The sequence below is a fragment of the Arachis hypogaea genome, chromosome 12, assembly GCF_003086295.3.
Source record: "Arachis hypogaea cultivar Tifrunner chromosome 12, arahy.Tifrunner.gnm2.J5K5, whole genome shotgun sequence".
Classification (NCBI taxonomy): Eukaryota; Viridiplantae; Streptophyta; class Magnoliopsida; order Fabales; family Fabaceae; genus Arachis; species Arachis hypogaea.
The window spans coordinates 101,346,507-101,362,411 of record NC_092047.1 but is presented as its reverse complement, the minus strand read 5'-3'; positions in this window follow the sequence as shown (position 1 = coordinate 101,362,411).

Sequence of the window (15,905 nt, the reverse complement as noted above, 5' to 3'; positions counted from 1 at the left end):
ATATTTGTGCCTAAGTCTTTTGTTTGCTCTTGTTTTCTCTCTTTCTAAATACTCTCTAGATTAATTCCAGTTTTACTAACCTGATTCCAAGAGTTAGTTTAAGAGTTGAGAAATGCCTTATAAATATCTTGTAATACTACTTTTGCTAAAATTCTTTTTAAAAATAGAAAGAATCTATCTATATATATAGTAAACGAAATAAATTAGAAGAAAATAAAATTTGATAGTTTGAAGACTGTTGACTATATCAAATCAAAATCAGATTCCTAATTTATTTTATGAATCTTTTCTGTAAATAGAACACCACTCCTATTCCATCATATTTAAAATCTGAGCAACGGGTACTAGTTAGTGGTGACTCCCATTCAGTTCAGATCACCACATTTCAACTCAATGGGTCAAACTACCTTAGGTGGTCTCAATCAGTTCAGATGTATATCCGTGGAAGAGGGAAGATTGGATATCTCACCGGTGAGCGAAACCAGCCTAACATCACTGACCCACAATATAATGTGTGGGATACCGAAAATTCTATGGTGATGACATGGCTGGTGAACTCAATGGAGGAGGATATCCGTAGTAACTACATGTACTATACCACTGCCAAAGAATTGTGGGATAGTGTCAAGGAGATGTACTCTGATCTTGGGAATAAATCCCAGATTTATGAACTTACTCTAAAAGCTAGAGAAATTCAACAAGGGAGTGACAATGTCACCAAATATTTCCACACATTAAAGTGGGTGTGGCAGGATCTTGACCACTTCAATAACTACAAGTGGAATTCAGCCGTTGATGCCAAACACCACCAACAAATGGTGGAAGAAGGGAGGATTTTCCAATTTCTTGCAGGCCTCAACGTGGAGCTAGATGAAGTTCGTGGCAGAATTATTGGAAGAGCAATCCTACCCTCAATTGGAGAAGTATTTGCTGAAGTTAGAAAAGAGGAAACTCGTAGAGCTGTGATGATAGGGAAAGGCTCAATTGGAGAAGTATTTGTTGAAGTTAGAAGAGAGGAAACTCGTAGAGCTATGATGATAGGGAAAGGCAAGGCTGAACAGACTTCTTTGGAGTCAAATGCACTCTTAGTGACACCTGCTGCACTTAAAAGTTCATCAAATCAGAAGCACCCTTCCAATCTTTGGTGTGACCACTGCAATAAACCCCGTCACACGCAAGAAACTTGATGGAAAAATTCATGGAAAACTAGCACATCTTAAAGGCAGCAAACCTGATCCCAAAATACACTCTATCCCAACTGCTCATGAGGCTGAAAAATCATTGAGTAAGGAACAGGTTGAGCAGCTCATAAGGCTGTTAAATTCCAGTTCTGTGTCTAGTACTCCTGGTGGTTCTTTGGCTCAAACAGGTAATTTTAGTATTCCTATGTCCCTTAACTGCACCTCAAACTTGAATGCACCATGGATTGTTGATTCAGGTGCATCTGACCATATGACCAGCCTCTCTCCTTTATTTAAAACTTTTTCTCCTTGCTTTGAAAATGAGAAAATTAGAGTTGCTGATGGTAGTTTTTCATCTATTGCTGGAAAAGGTACATTTAAACTGTCCAAAAATATTGACCTAAGAAATGTCCTACATGTACCAAAGCTTTCTTGTAATCTTCTCTCTATTAGTAAAATCTGCAAGGATTCCAATTATGCTGTGACATTCTTTGACACTCATGGTATTTTTCAGGACCGGACCTCGGGAAAGATGATTAGCAGTGCTAAGATGATGGATGGACTTTATCATTTTAAGGATATTTCGAAGGATAAAATAGCTCAAGGATTTAGTGGTATAAGTTCTATGCCTATAAAGGACCAAATAATGCTCTGGCACAATAGACTAGGACACCCTAGTTTTCCATATCTCAAATATTTATTTCCAAGTTTGTTTAAGAATATTGATTCTTCTTTGCTTAAATGTGAAAGTTGTATTCGTTCAAAAAGTCATAGAGCTCCTTATTACTCTCAACCTTATCATGCATCTAAACCTTTCCACTTGATTCATAGTGATGTATGGGTCCATCGAAAATAACAACTCAATTTGAAAAAAAATGGTTTGTAACTTTTATCGATGACCACACACGACTATGTTGGATCTATCTCATGCATGAAAAATCAGAGGTTTCAAAAATTTTTCAGTATTTTTCAACAATGGTAGAAACACAATTTGACACAAAAATTTCAATATTAAGAAGTGATAATAGCACTGAATACTTTAATAAAAATCTTGGTGAATTTCTTCAAAAGAAGGGTATTCAACATCAATCTACATGCCCCAATACACCCCAACAAAATGGCATTACTGAAAGGAAGAATAAACATCTTCTTGAAGTAGCACGTGCCATTATGTTTGAGGGTAATGTTCCAAAGTATTTATGGGGAGATGCTGTCCTAACAGCAGCCTATCTCATAAATCGAATGCCCACACGTGTGTTAAATTACTGCACACCGTTGGATACTTTTAAAAGAATTTTTCAGCATGTAGATTGCATTCTGACTTACCTTTAAAAGTATTTGGTTGCACTGTATTTTTACATACACCTTCATATCGAAGTAAACTTGATCCAAGGGCAGAAAAATGTATTTTTATTGGCTATTTCCCAAGTCAAAAGGGTTATAAATGTTTCAATCCACACACCAAAAAATTTCACGTAAGCATGGATGTTACTTTTTTGGAACATGAAACCTTTTTTCAGAAAAATTCTCTTCAGGGGGAGAGTCTAAGGGAAGAAAATTTTGTGCATGAACTTTTACCCACTCCTATCTTACATATTAAGGATACAACTTTCACTAATCAAGTAAATTCTAAAACAATTGCAAAACAAGATGTGGAAACCAATTCTAAAATTGTGCCAGAATTAGTTAGAATCCAAACAGAAAAAGAAATACCACAATCAGAAAAGGAGCTTCGGTGTTATGTTCGAAAATATCCCAAAAAGATTAGAGACCAGCCCATCATCTCTGTACCAACCCAATCTGAAAATTCGGAAGACGGCCCAACTGTAGTACTTCAGGAACTTCCAGGTAAATCTGAAATTGTCACTTCTAATAATAACTTGCCCATAGCCCTTAGGAAAGAAACCAAAACATGCACCAAAAAGGTACTCAAAACCAGCACCAACCATCCTATTTCCAATTGTGTCTCTTACCAAAATCTCTCTCAAAAATATCGAGCTTTTACTTCTAAAATTACAAATCTGTTTGAGCCTAAGAACATAGAGGAAGCACTAGATGATCCCAACTGGAAATTAGCAGTGATGAAAGAGTGGCATGCATTCAAGAAGAATGAAACTTGAGAGATTGTAGATCTGCCACAGAATACAAAATTGGTTGGCTGCAGGTGGATTTTTACCATCAAGTGCAATGCTGATGGAAGCATAGAGAGGTATAAGGCTAGGTTAGTAGTTAGGGGATATACACAAACCTATGGAGTAGATTATCGAGAGACTTTTGCTCCAGTTTCCAAACTCAGCTCTGTGCGAATTCTCTTATCTCTTGCTGTGAATTACAATTGGCTTTTACATCAATTGGATATAAAAAAATGCTTTCCTGAATGGGGAGTTAGAGGAAAAGGTGTTCATGAAACTCCCACCTAGATTTGAGGTTGAACTAGGGAGGAACAAAGTGTGCAAACTAAAGAAATCTCTCTATGGATTGAAACAATCCCCAAGAGCTTGGTTTGAACGACTTGGAATGGTGGTGAAGGGATTTAGTTATACTCAAAGCCAAGTTGACCATACCCTTTTCTATAACATTCTGCAGCTAATAAAACTGCCATCTTAATTGTATATGTGGATGACATTATTTTTAGAGGTGATAATTCTTTGAAGCTAAAAGACTTGAAGGAAAAGCTTGCCAAAGCATTTGAAATCGAAGAACTTGACTCATTAAAATACTTCTTTGGAATTGAATTTGCAAGGTCTAAGGAAGGCATTTTTATGAATCAACGAAAGTACATCCTAGATCTTTTAAAAGAGATGGGATTACTTGGTGGTAAAGCTGCTGAAACACCTATAGAGCCTAACTTAAAATTGAAGCCAGCTGAACCAGAAAATGTGATAGACAAAGAGAGATATCAGCGGTTGGTAGGGAGGCTAATCTATTTATCCCATACACGCCCGGATATAGCCGTTGCTGTGAGCATGGTAAGCCAGTTTATGCATTCACCTGGTCAAGAACACTTGGATGCTGTCTTTAGAATTTTAAGGTACTTGAAGGGGTCGCCTGGGAAAGGGTTACTCTACAAAAAGCATGGACATCTTCAAGTAGAAGCTTATACAGATGCGGATTGGGCTGGAAATGTCATGGATAGAGGGTCAACATCTGGGTATTGTACTTTTGTTGGCGGAAACCTGGTTAATTGGAGGAGTAAAAAGCAGAGTGTTGTGGCATGAAGTAGTGCACAAGCTGAGTTTAGAGCAGTGGCTCATGGAATATGTGAAGCACTATGGGTAGAGAAAATCCTACAAGAACTAAAGGTTCCCATTTCTCCACCAATAAGGTTGTATCGTGACAACAAATTTGCAATTTCTATTGCCCATAATCCAGTTTTGCATGATAGAACTAAACATGTTGAAGTTGACAAGCATTTTATAAAGGAAAAGATTGAGAGAGGACAGATTTGTATCCCATATGTTCCGACCACGGAATAATTGGCAGATGTTCTAACTAAAGGATTACCCAAGAAAATCTTTGATAGCATAATAAGCAAGCTGTCAATGAAGGATATCTTCAAGCCAGCTTGAGGGGGAGTGTTGACTAGATCAAATCAAAATCAGATTCCTAATTTATTTCATGAATCTTTTCTGTAAATAGAATTAATTATAATATCCTTTCCGATTTTAGTTTAGCTTATTTTTAGGGATTTTATGATTAGAAATATTTTTTTATTTTAGGTTAGTATTTTTTTCTATTTTTTAGTTATTTTTATTTCTGTAATTCCTCTATAAAGAGATGATTTCCTGTACATTTGAATATACATAATATTCAGACACTTCAAGTAAGACAGATATCACAAACCTGTGAAATGCTTTCTTTTAGTATTTTTGTGACCGGACATTTCGTTCCCATTTGAATTAAAATGAAACTGATGGTAGCTTTTGATCTAGGCATGTCATCTTGACTGCGACAATCAACTAAGGCTGAGGTATCCATATTTGAAACATGTGATATCACAGGTGGTGCTTCCAGTTCCTTACAATTTTTTATATTTATGGCATCCAAGGTAAAATCTCCGGTTGTTTATATTTGTGAACCGCTTTCTAACCTGACACTCTGATTATTTGGGAGCTCTCCGATAATGGATGATGTACCATGGAAGCTATTATTTGGCATAGTTAAAGAAACAAGACATGAAACATTTGCATATGTTTGCATTTGGGGTGAGAGGTTATTTGTTGGGGGGGTCCATGACCAAATGATTGAAGGAAACACTTCACGGGACAATCCTTCAAAGCCACACAAAGAAACATATACAATGCTTTTCAATCTTATCAATGCATTTGGCACTTGTGTTATAGCAGTTTTATTGGCCATCAAAGTTGTCAAAGATTCCATCTGTTCTAAATCCTCTTCCAACTTGTTAATTTCTGGACATCCAGAAAGAATGAGAGTTTTCAGAGATTTCAACTTGTAGATGCTTCTTGGAAGTATACGAAGGTTTGTGCAACCTTTCAGATTGACTAGAAGAATTTTTTTAAGATCTCCAATGGTATGGGAAACCAAAGATAGCCTTGAACAATATTTGAGTATTAACTTTTTAAGATTAGGAATGTTTGAAAAATCAGGAGTCTCTATCAAATATTGAGAATGACTCAGATTGAGAATTTCCAACTTCATTAGCATCTGCAAAAATTTCAATAAAAAATAAATAAATAAATGAAGAAGCTACCTGCTCTATACTATACTGGTGGCTGATTTTGGTGGCTGATTTTAAAATACACCTAGCCTAATTGTTTATTAATCGGACCTGCCTCTTCTTCCATACTAGCTGGAGATTGCTATATTTGAGGTGAATGGCAACTAAATTTCCTTGATGAAAACCTGTAGTTGTATATTCTGAAGAACATCCATGCCAGGACAACCATGGAAGATCGGTTGAGAGGTATTTAAAGTCGCCATCAAGTTGTACACCACCAAGTTGAAGCAATCTTAGTCTCTTCATCTTCCTAAAAGCATTGGTCTTCAAATGAATTGGTTTCATCCTTGACAACTTCAAAGCAAGTCCCTGAATAGCTTTTGTTCCCTTTAAAATAAAATAAACAGAAAAACAAAATGCCATGGTTAGATAATTATTTGTAGCCTCTAGTGAGTTTAAATGATTTTTGAAACCCAATATCTTATTAGGATCCAAGAAACAATATACAACTCAAAAATCAAATAAAAATCCATGAGATTCATACCATGTCTTTTGATAAGACATCAAGCACTTCTTCTGGATTCCACAATCTACTGCGTTCTTCGGGTAAAGGTAGATTCTCACGAATGATTTCTCTTCCCATATCTCGCAACAAATAATGCATTCTAAGTTTGTTCTTAAGAGTCAATTGTTACAAGAGATCGTTCCCTGAGAACACTGATCCCAATTTCAGTAGAATATCCACAGCCATTCAATATATCAATTACTTCGTCTTTGTCCATTCCGATAAAGAAAAAAGCTATATCAAGGAATATTTCCCTATCTTCGTCATCGTTTAAACCATCAAAGCTTATTTTCAGCTTCTTTTGTATTTGCTCATTGGGAATGTTTTTGAGTTTCTCCAAAACACTTATCCACTCTTGTATTCCCCTTTTAAACAAATGTGATCCAAGAACCTCAAGTGCTAGCGGTAATCTCCCACAATAGGAGACCACTTTACTTGTAAACCCGACAAATTCTTCAATAGGAAATGGTTCCTTAAATGCATGCCAACTAAAAAGTTCAACAGATTCTCTGTCACTCAACTTTTCCAGCCTATATACCTTGTCAATTCCAAGCCAATTAAGAAGACGTTGATCTCTTGTTGTGATGATTATTACACTCCCTGGGCAGAACCATTTACGATTTGCAGCCAAAGCATTTAGTTGCTCCAATTTGTCTACGTCATCAAGTACAACAGGTATCTTCTTTTGGCCAATTCTTTCCTCTAATATCACTTTTCTAGATTCCACGTTTTGTATCTTTAGTATCGGGTTAATAGTCAAATTCGTCCTGACAGATCACTTATTCTTTAAATTAGTCTTTAAATAATTTTTTTAGTCATATTAGTCCTTGAAAGATAAAACGTAACTCAAATTAGTCCTGCCGTTAGTTAGATGACGATGTTAAGTGCCACGTGTTACCAGATGATTGGATGACGTATCAGGTCAGTGACACCTAGTACGTCACGTGTCATTTGACATATAAAAAAGTTATTTATAATCAAAATAGTCCTAAAAGTCCAAACGTAAGTCAATTTCATTCCTAAAATTTTAAAAATTAATCAAATTAGTCCTTATATATATTTTTTTATTTTTACATAATATTAAATTTAAAATATTTTATGATAGTACTAATTTTAATATTATTTTTAGATCTTAATAAACAAAATTCTCTTCACATAAAATAATAAAAATAATTAAATTACTATAAAATTATTTTGTCATTTATATTTTAAAGTTTTACATTTTTAAATTGTAAGTTTTCTATATAGTGAAATTTTTTTATTTAAATGAGTTTATCAAATTATTGTTGATTATATATTTAAAAATTTAATATTTTAAATCTCACTAAATAATATAGTAGTTATTTTAAAATTTAAATTTTTTAAAATTTTTAAAATTATAATTTATATTATTGTTTAATTTATATGATAGAACTCAATAATTTAAAAATCGATTTGTAGGATCATTTGTTGAATAAAAGATTAAAATATTTAAAATAACTACTATTTTTATTTAGTGAAATCCAAAATATTAAAACTTTTAGTATATACTAGTTATTAAGATTCAACAATAATTTGAGTTCTATTATATAAATTTTTTATATTAAAATATTAAGATTTAAGAAGTGATTCAACAAATTAATTTTTTAATTATTGAGTTTTACCATATAAATTAAACAATAACAAAAATTATAATTTTAAAAATTAAAAAAATTTAGATTTTAAAATAACTACTATATTATTTAGTGAGATTTAAAATATTAAATTTTAAAATATATAATCAACAATAATTTGATAAATTCGTTAAATAAAACAATTTTACTATAAAAAAAATTACAATTTGAAAATATAAAATTTTAAAATATAAATGACAAAACAAATTTATAATAATTTAATTATTTTTATTATTTGATGTAAAGAGAATTTTGTTTATTAAGATCTAAAAATAATATTAAAATTAGTACTATCAAAAAATATTTTAAATTTAATATTATGAAGAAAAAATAAAAAATTATATAAGGACTAATAAAATGACTTACGTCTGAACTTTCAAGGACTGTTTTGATTATAAATAACTTTTTTATATATCAAGTGACACATGACATGCTAGGTGTCACTCACCTGACACGTCATCATCTAACTAATGGAAGGACCAATTTGACTTACGTTTTATCTTTCAAGGACTAATATGACTAAAAAAATCATTTGAGGACTAATTTAAAGAATGAGTGATCTTTCAGGGACGAATTTGACTATTAACCCCTTTAGTATCATTTATCTATTACTAGCGGCTCAATAGACACGTGCTTATTTAGCGCTTTTCTATTATTGTGAAGAGATTAATTTTTAAAATTTTATTTTTAAAATTATAAATTTAATAAAATAATCAAAACATTAAGAATAAAAAAAATTTAAAAACAAAAATAAAAATTTTATAAATTATTTAACTTTTCTTTGTGACAAATTATTTAACTTTTAGAATGTATAAAATTTATAAATTTAAATTAAATAAGATATTAAACAAATTTATTATGTTGTTATTATGTGTAATAAAATAAAAATAAAGATTTTTAAAAATATTATTTACAATTAACTATTTAAAAATGTTATTAAATTTATTTATTTATTTTTAATAGTATTTAATTTAAAGCTGAGATAAAAATTTATATTCAAAACACTCTTTATCTTTATGTATAATTTCAATTGATAAAAAATATTATTTTAATTTTATATTTAATTCTTTAAACTATGTTTAATTGCATTTTTTTTTTCAAAATTATTAATTTATATTTGTATTATATCGCCTCACTATATCAAACACTATTTTTTCTTTTACTATATATTATTCTCTATATACATACATGTCATTGTCTCACCGTCACTATTATATTATCTTGTTCTCCTTTCTCATTTTTTTCTTCTCCTTTCACATTCTCTTCTTCCTATCGATATTAATTATTACCAAGTATCATCATCGCAACTTTTACTCTTGTCTATCACTTTAATTTATAACTATTTATTGTGTTAACTTTTATGAGTTGTTGAAGTTTTGCTAAAAGAATTAAGATATAAAGTATTTAAATTATTTTAAAATTATCAAAATTTTATGTCAGTAATCCTAAAAAACAATATCAAAATATATTATTTTCAACCAAAATAATAAAAAATAGTACATAATTGTAAATTTTTTAACTAATAATTATTAATTTAAGTCGCAGTTTAATATAGTACCTTAGAACAGAAGGCAACTATTGCTATTCACATTTGACTACTATTTTATAAGTTTCATATTTATTTTATTGTGCACATCAATTAAACTATATTTTATTATTTCATTTTACATGTTTTGAAATAATGTCATCGTATTATAAGGATGGGATTATTTTTCATAATCTAATACAAAATCTTCTTATTATTTTGTTCGTCATTTGAATATTATCTATAAAAAATATTTAGTTAAAGTAAAACACTATATAAAGAGAGATAGAACACTTTTAGATTTGTCCTTCTTGTTTGCTTCTTAAACCTCACTAATAAAGGGTTAGAGATTACACTTTACACTCTCAATTTTTTTAACAATTGAGAGGATCCATTCCCCACTTAATATACTCAATTTTAATAGCTTTGATGGTAGTGATTATTGTAATTAGTTAAAAAGTTTCAAATTTTTCTTTCTCTTTCTAACTCTCCCTACGATTTTGAACAAATTTAATTTTGTTATTAAATAATTTTTTTAAGTTTAGAATATTTTTAACTTCCTATATAATAAGTATCTTTTAAATTATCTAATGCATAAAAGGTTACCTCTTTTCATGTATCTTGAAAGTTAAAAATTAAAGTTAAATGATATTAGTTTTTTTATTAAGTACAAAAATAAACATTAAGTCTAAATGATATTAGTTCTTTTATTAAGGCAGAAAAATTCCATAAAAGGGTAATATTAAGTCCCATGTTCTTATATATGAGAACATGTACCATTTATTATATTATATATAATCTTTGTACCATATAACCAAAGGTGAAAATCTATAAAGCCATTACAAAGAGTTGACTACGACTTTAGTTTTCAATTTTTTTGGACTATATTTACCCTCTAACAAATCATTTCATAAAGTAAATTATAAGGACAAAATAGTCATAAAATTTATTATGAAAAATCTAATAACCTCCCACTAAAATAAAAACAGTTTTGTTACTTCTATAACTATGATAACACATCTCCTAACAAAAAATATAGTGTCTGCAAATTGTTAATAAATCAGAAAATGGACTAAGTGAACATAAATGTCTTTACATTTTTTACCATCTTCATATTTTGTTTAATTCTATGTTAATTTTAGTTTATATATATATATATATATATATATATTATTTTATCAATAACTTTACATTCTTCACCATCTTTATGATTTGTTTAATTCTACGTTAGTTTTAATTTATATCCTTTTATTTAAATATCCCTTGTACTCTCACTAGTAGTTTGATTTCACTCTAATTATTCTATTAATTTTTTTTAATTTTTTTGAAAAATCTACCAATTTTATTCTTCAAGCACACTTTTATGTGTTTCTCTTATTATCGCCCTTCTCCTTCCTTTCAACACCCTCAATTACATCGGCTTTAGCGTCTTTCATTGCTTTCATCACTGTAGTTGCAAATTTTATTCGGTTTCACGCATAACTTTCACTTACATTTTCTCTTTTCTTTAGTTTATTTATTTAATTTATATTTTCAGTCATTCTTCTATCCTTTTAAAAAATAGTTTTATCTTTTTTTAGGTTTAATTACTCTATTAGTCCCTATAGTTTTACCAAATTTTTAATTAAGTCCTTATACTTTTTTTCTTTTTAATTGGGTCCCTACAGTGTTTTTAATTTTGTAATTACGTCATTTTCATGTTAAAAATATTAAAATTAACATAATATTTTTACCAAAATATATGCAGTCAAAGATTTAATTAAGTTTTTAATTATAAGTACCTTCAATTTACGAAAAAATATTCAGTTAACTCTAATATTTTTTATACTAGGAAGGACTTAATTATAAAATTAAAGCAGTGTAGGGACTCAATTAAAAGGAAAAAAAGTATAGGGACCTAATTAAAAATTTGGTAAAACTATAGGGACCAATAGAGTAATTAAACCTTTTTTTTTATCAATTTGATGTAAAAAAAATTTTATCTTATCAATTTGATGTAGAAAGAAATTTTTTTTATCTGATATTTGTTCTTATATTTTTTATTAATTTTTTTATAATTTTTTTATCTAATTAAACAATCTTTTTTTAACATGTCAATAATTAAACTTAACTTCTTTTATAATCAGTAGTTTTTGAATCATCTAATTTATAAAAAAAATCGCATCTTTTTATCTATTCTAAAAATTAAAAAATTAAAATTAATATTAGTACTTTTAGACTAACAGAATTAAAATAAAATACAAAAATAGTTTTTGAATAAACATAATGCAAAATTTTAAATCTCAAAAAATAAAATAATTATAAGATAAAAAATTTATTTAAGCATAATTTTTGTAAAATACTTTATGAATTGACATAAATATAAAATGAACTTTAAAATTATGATGTGAGCACTACTGACCACAAAAATAAAAGATGACATAAATACACAAATTTTTTTCTTTAAAAAGAATTCAATAAATATATACTCAATGCTTTTCATTAAGAATAGTTATTTAAATTTAAATCCAGGGCAATTTACTATAATAAATAATATGGAAACCAATTTTATCAGAATGCACAAAATGAAAAATGAATATCACGTGCAACGAGAAATAAGCATATACCGCAACAGGGGTGTCGCGGTTTACGTGTGGGCGTAAAATGTGCATAAACCGCAAGAGGGGTGTAGCGGTTTATGCGTTAGTATACAATTTATATAAACATAAAACAAAGTGTGTGGTTAACAAAAAAACATACATTACATACACCTAATTCAATGGAAATAAACTAAGTATAAACACATATAGTACAAAAGTACATGGTAAATCCGACATACATAGGTATCATCAATGAGAACATAAAATAGTAAGCTACGGCTCCTGCCTGTCCTCATCCTCGTCGTCAGAGTCATGTCCAAATGCGCCCAGAAGATGCGACCCTGTACCACATCGAGCGGCCCGTCTCACTCTGGCGGGCCTCTGGCGCTGCTGTGCTGGAGGATCGACCAGCATGCCGACGCCATATGCAGATGCAGGCGTCCCTCCCATGCCCAACCAACTGTCATATGGACTGCCAGCAGGCTCATTCAGGTCTACATGTAGCTGGGACTGGAATCCATGAGGGTCAGACGTCTGCGGCTGGAATCCATGAGGGCCAAATGTCTACTGCGAGCAGGCTCATTCAGAAAATCCATGACTGCAGTAGCTACAGGGGACCTGCCAAGTTTTTCACGTTTCTGTTGGCCACCCGACACATGCAACGATATAGCCAGGCCAACGCTGCTGACCCCTAGCTATAACTGCCCATATCATCAAGCCTCACCACAAAGGGCAACCACCGTATATGAACCCGGTTTCCACTCTTGTCACCGAACAACTGAGTGAAAAGCAGCATCATAATATAAGACCGTGCATATATGCGTACGGTCTCCTCCGTAGTATCATCTGGCAGCACCCTGAACCTCTCATGAAACTAGGTGAAGTGGACTGTATACTGCTTCACCTTATTATGTGGTGGAAGCTCGCTAAATAGTTTCTCAAACCACTCCCACGTCGGTCTGCCTACTTCCATAAACTTCTCAAAATCAGTAAGGTACCCGGATACAGGTAAACCATCCACGGGCAGCCCCAACTGGTATGCTACATCCTGCAGCGTGATAGTGCACTATCCAAAGGGCATATGAAAGGTATGCGTCTCAGGACGCCACCTCTCAATGAAAGCACTGACTAAGGGCTCGTCCAACCAGAACCACCTGGTGTTGAGCCTCGCCAGGTGGTACAAACTGACCCTCTTCGAATATGGAGAGATCCTATCATGCAGAGGCATGTTCTGCTGCCTCCGGACACTATATATATGTAAGAACCGTAACTAATCAACTGATTAATTAAGTGATTATATTGCCCAGTTTAGACTCCAAAAAGTTAGAGAGAGAATTAGAGGATTTAAAGGTGATTTTTGGACTCAGTAGGTCTTTCTGAGTCAGAAAATGTGTTTTCTGCGAAAAATCGTGAAAAACCGCGAATCAGCAGTTGAACCGGTTTAAGTCTACCCGGTACTGCACGAGAAAAAGTAAAAATTGTCAAAAACCTTAGAAAAATATTAGAAGTTGAAAACCGGGCGTTAATTTTAAAATTTTGGCCCGAAATTGGACCAAACGGACTAAAAACGCTAACAGATTGGATCGGGGCCAAGTTGGGCCCAAGTCCAACATATATAAGGTTCATTTAATGAACTCTCATCTCATAAACACACACACACTTCAGATTTGAAAGAGGGAAAGAGAGGAAGAAGAGAACACTATTCACACCTATCTTCTCTTTGCGATATCTCAAGCTACGGTGCTCCGATTTGCGTGCCGTCAGCGACTATGCGTTCCTTGTGAAGAGCTCTACAAAACTCATCTAAGAAAGTAGTAAGGTAACTACGAAATCTTCTCAGTTATTCTCTCCAAAATTTCGGGTTATTAGGGCTTTGGGTTAAGTGAGTTTTTGTGATTTTGAATGTTTAGGTTCACTTTAATCCTTGCTTAGCATTGGGTTTTGGCTTCCAAAGCTATTGGGAAAGGTAAGAGCTCTTGAACCTTTGTGATATTATGTTTATGTTGAACCCTAGGTTGATTTTTGGTGATTTATATGTATATAGCTTGATTATTGTGAGTTTGGGAGCTATTGAAACATATTGATGCTTGTTGAAGTGGAATTGAAAGCTTGGTTTGGAGTTGAGAGCTTGCTTGTGCTCATTTTGGATTTTGGTGCATATAGAGAATTGGCCAAGATATAGTTTCGGTTTTCTCTATGTAGTATATAATATTCATGGACACTTAGGCTAGTGACCCATAGGATAGGTTTGAAATAAAATGATTGTTGGTGTGTTGAATGTTGATGAATGATGGTTTATGATGAGTTGATAAATGTTGGGTTCAATTATGATGGTTTATAGTGATATTATGATGTTGAATAATTGTATGGATTAGAAAGTTGGTTTATTGTGATAGATGTGAGGTTGAGGTTGATGAAATGATAAATTTGAATGTGGTTTGATGATAAGTATTATATAATTGATGTTGAGATTGAGAATAGTGAAATGTGAAGGGAAATATGGTAATGTTGGTGTATTAGGACACAAAAGGTTAATTTTGCTGAAAAATGGAGTTTTGAATGGTTTGGTATGGGTTGGAATGTGTATGGTAAGAATTTGTGAAAATTGTGAAGTTTGGTAAAATTGGATTTTTGGTGAACTTTGTCTGATCATAACTTTTGCCTCAGTTTTCAAAATCGGTTGAAATTGGCTTAGAATTAAATTTTATTAAAAACTATTTGAAATGATATAAAGTTTGAAAGATTTGGAATTTTGTAGAGGAAGTTATGATCATTCAAAGTTGGTGTTGAAAATCTGAAATTTTGCTAAGTTGCAGAATTGTGAGATTTCTGGTATGTGCGCACGTACAGACCTGTGCGTATGCACAGGCAGGGAAGTGCTCACTAGTTACAGCGATAGCACAGCTGGTGCGTGTACACTCCAATCAAGAAATTACAACCTGTGCGTACGCACGCACCTGTGCCCAAGCACACGTTGTGGATCGGAGGCTAGTTTGTTGAGGGCGCTGGCACAGGTTGTGCGAGTGAACAGACCTTGTAAATTTTGACACCTGTGCATACGCACACCCCTGTGCATATGAACACGTTTTAAAACTCTCCAGAGCGTGCGCACGCACACCCCTGTGCGGCCGCATACGCCCTGTTTCTCAAATTTTTCTTTGATTTCAACTATTCTACCTTCCCAACAAGGTTGTAAGCTTCTCTAACACCATTTTAGGACTCTTGGGCCTAGTTTTGGATAGTTAAAACATGGGAAAGAATTTAATGGATTTAGATAATATTATTTGGAAAACTTAGAAAACGGAGGCCTAGGTTTCTGGTGTGCTAAGGATGGTTTGATGTCATGTGAAGGATGATTGATATATGAGATGAGAAATGATGAACTGTTGATGTTCGGAAACTGAAATGTGAATTGACGGTGGTTGAGATGAGTCGAGGACTCTGAATGAGATGATGGATCCATGTATATTGAAAATGTTTTCTGAAAACCACTGAAGTACTGATTTGTACTGAGATTATGAGACGCTATGCGCCCGACAGGGACGGTGGTTAATCCCACCTGTCAAGGTAGCGGCAGTGGCGTAAGGACGGTGGTTAATCCCGCTTACGTTGAGATGTGAGGTCTGAGGCAAGAGTATCCCGCTCGCATCCCTTCGGATCAATAGAGCGTGCAGGCGCAAAACCCTGGACAGTGATCCGAGCACTATATCTCGAGGGTTCCC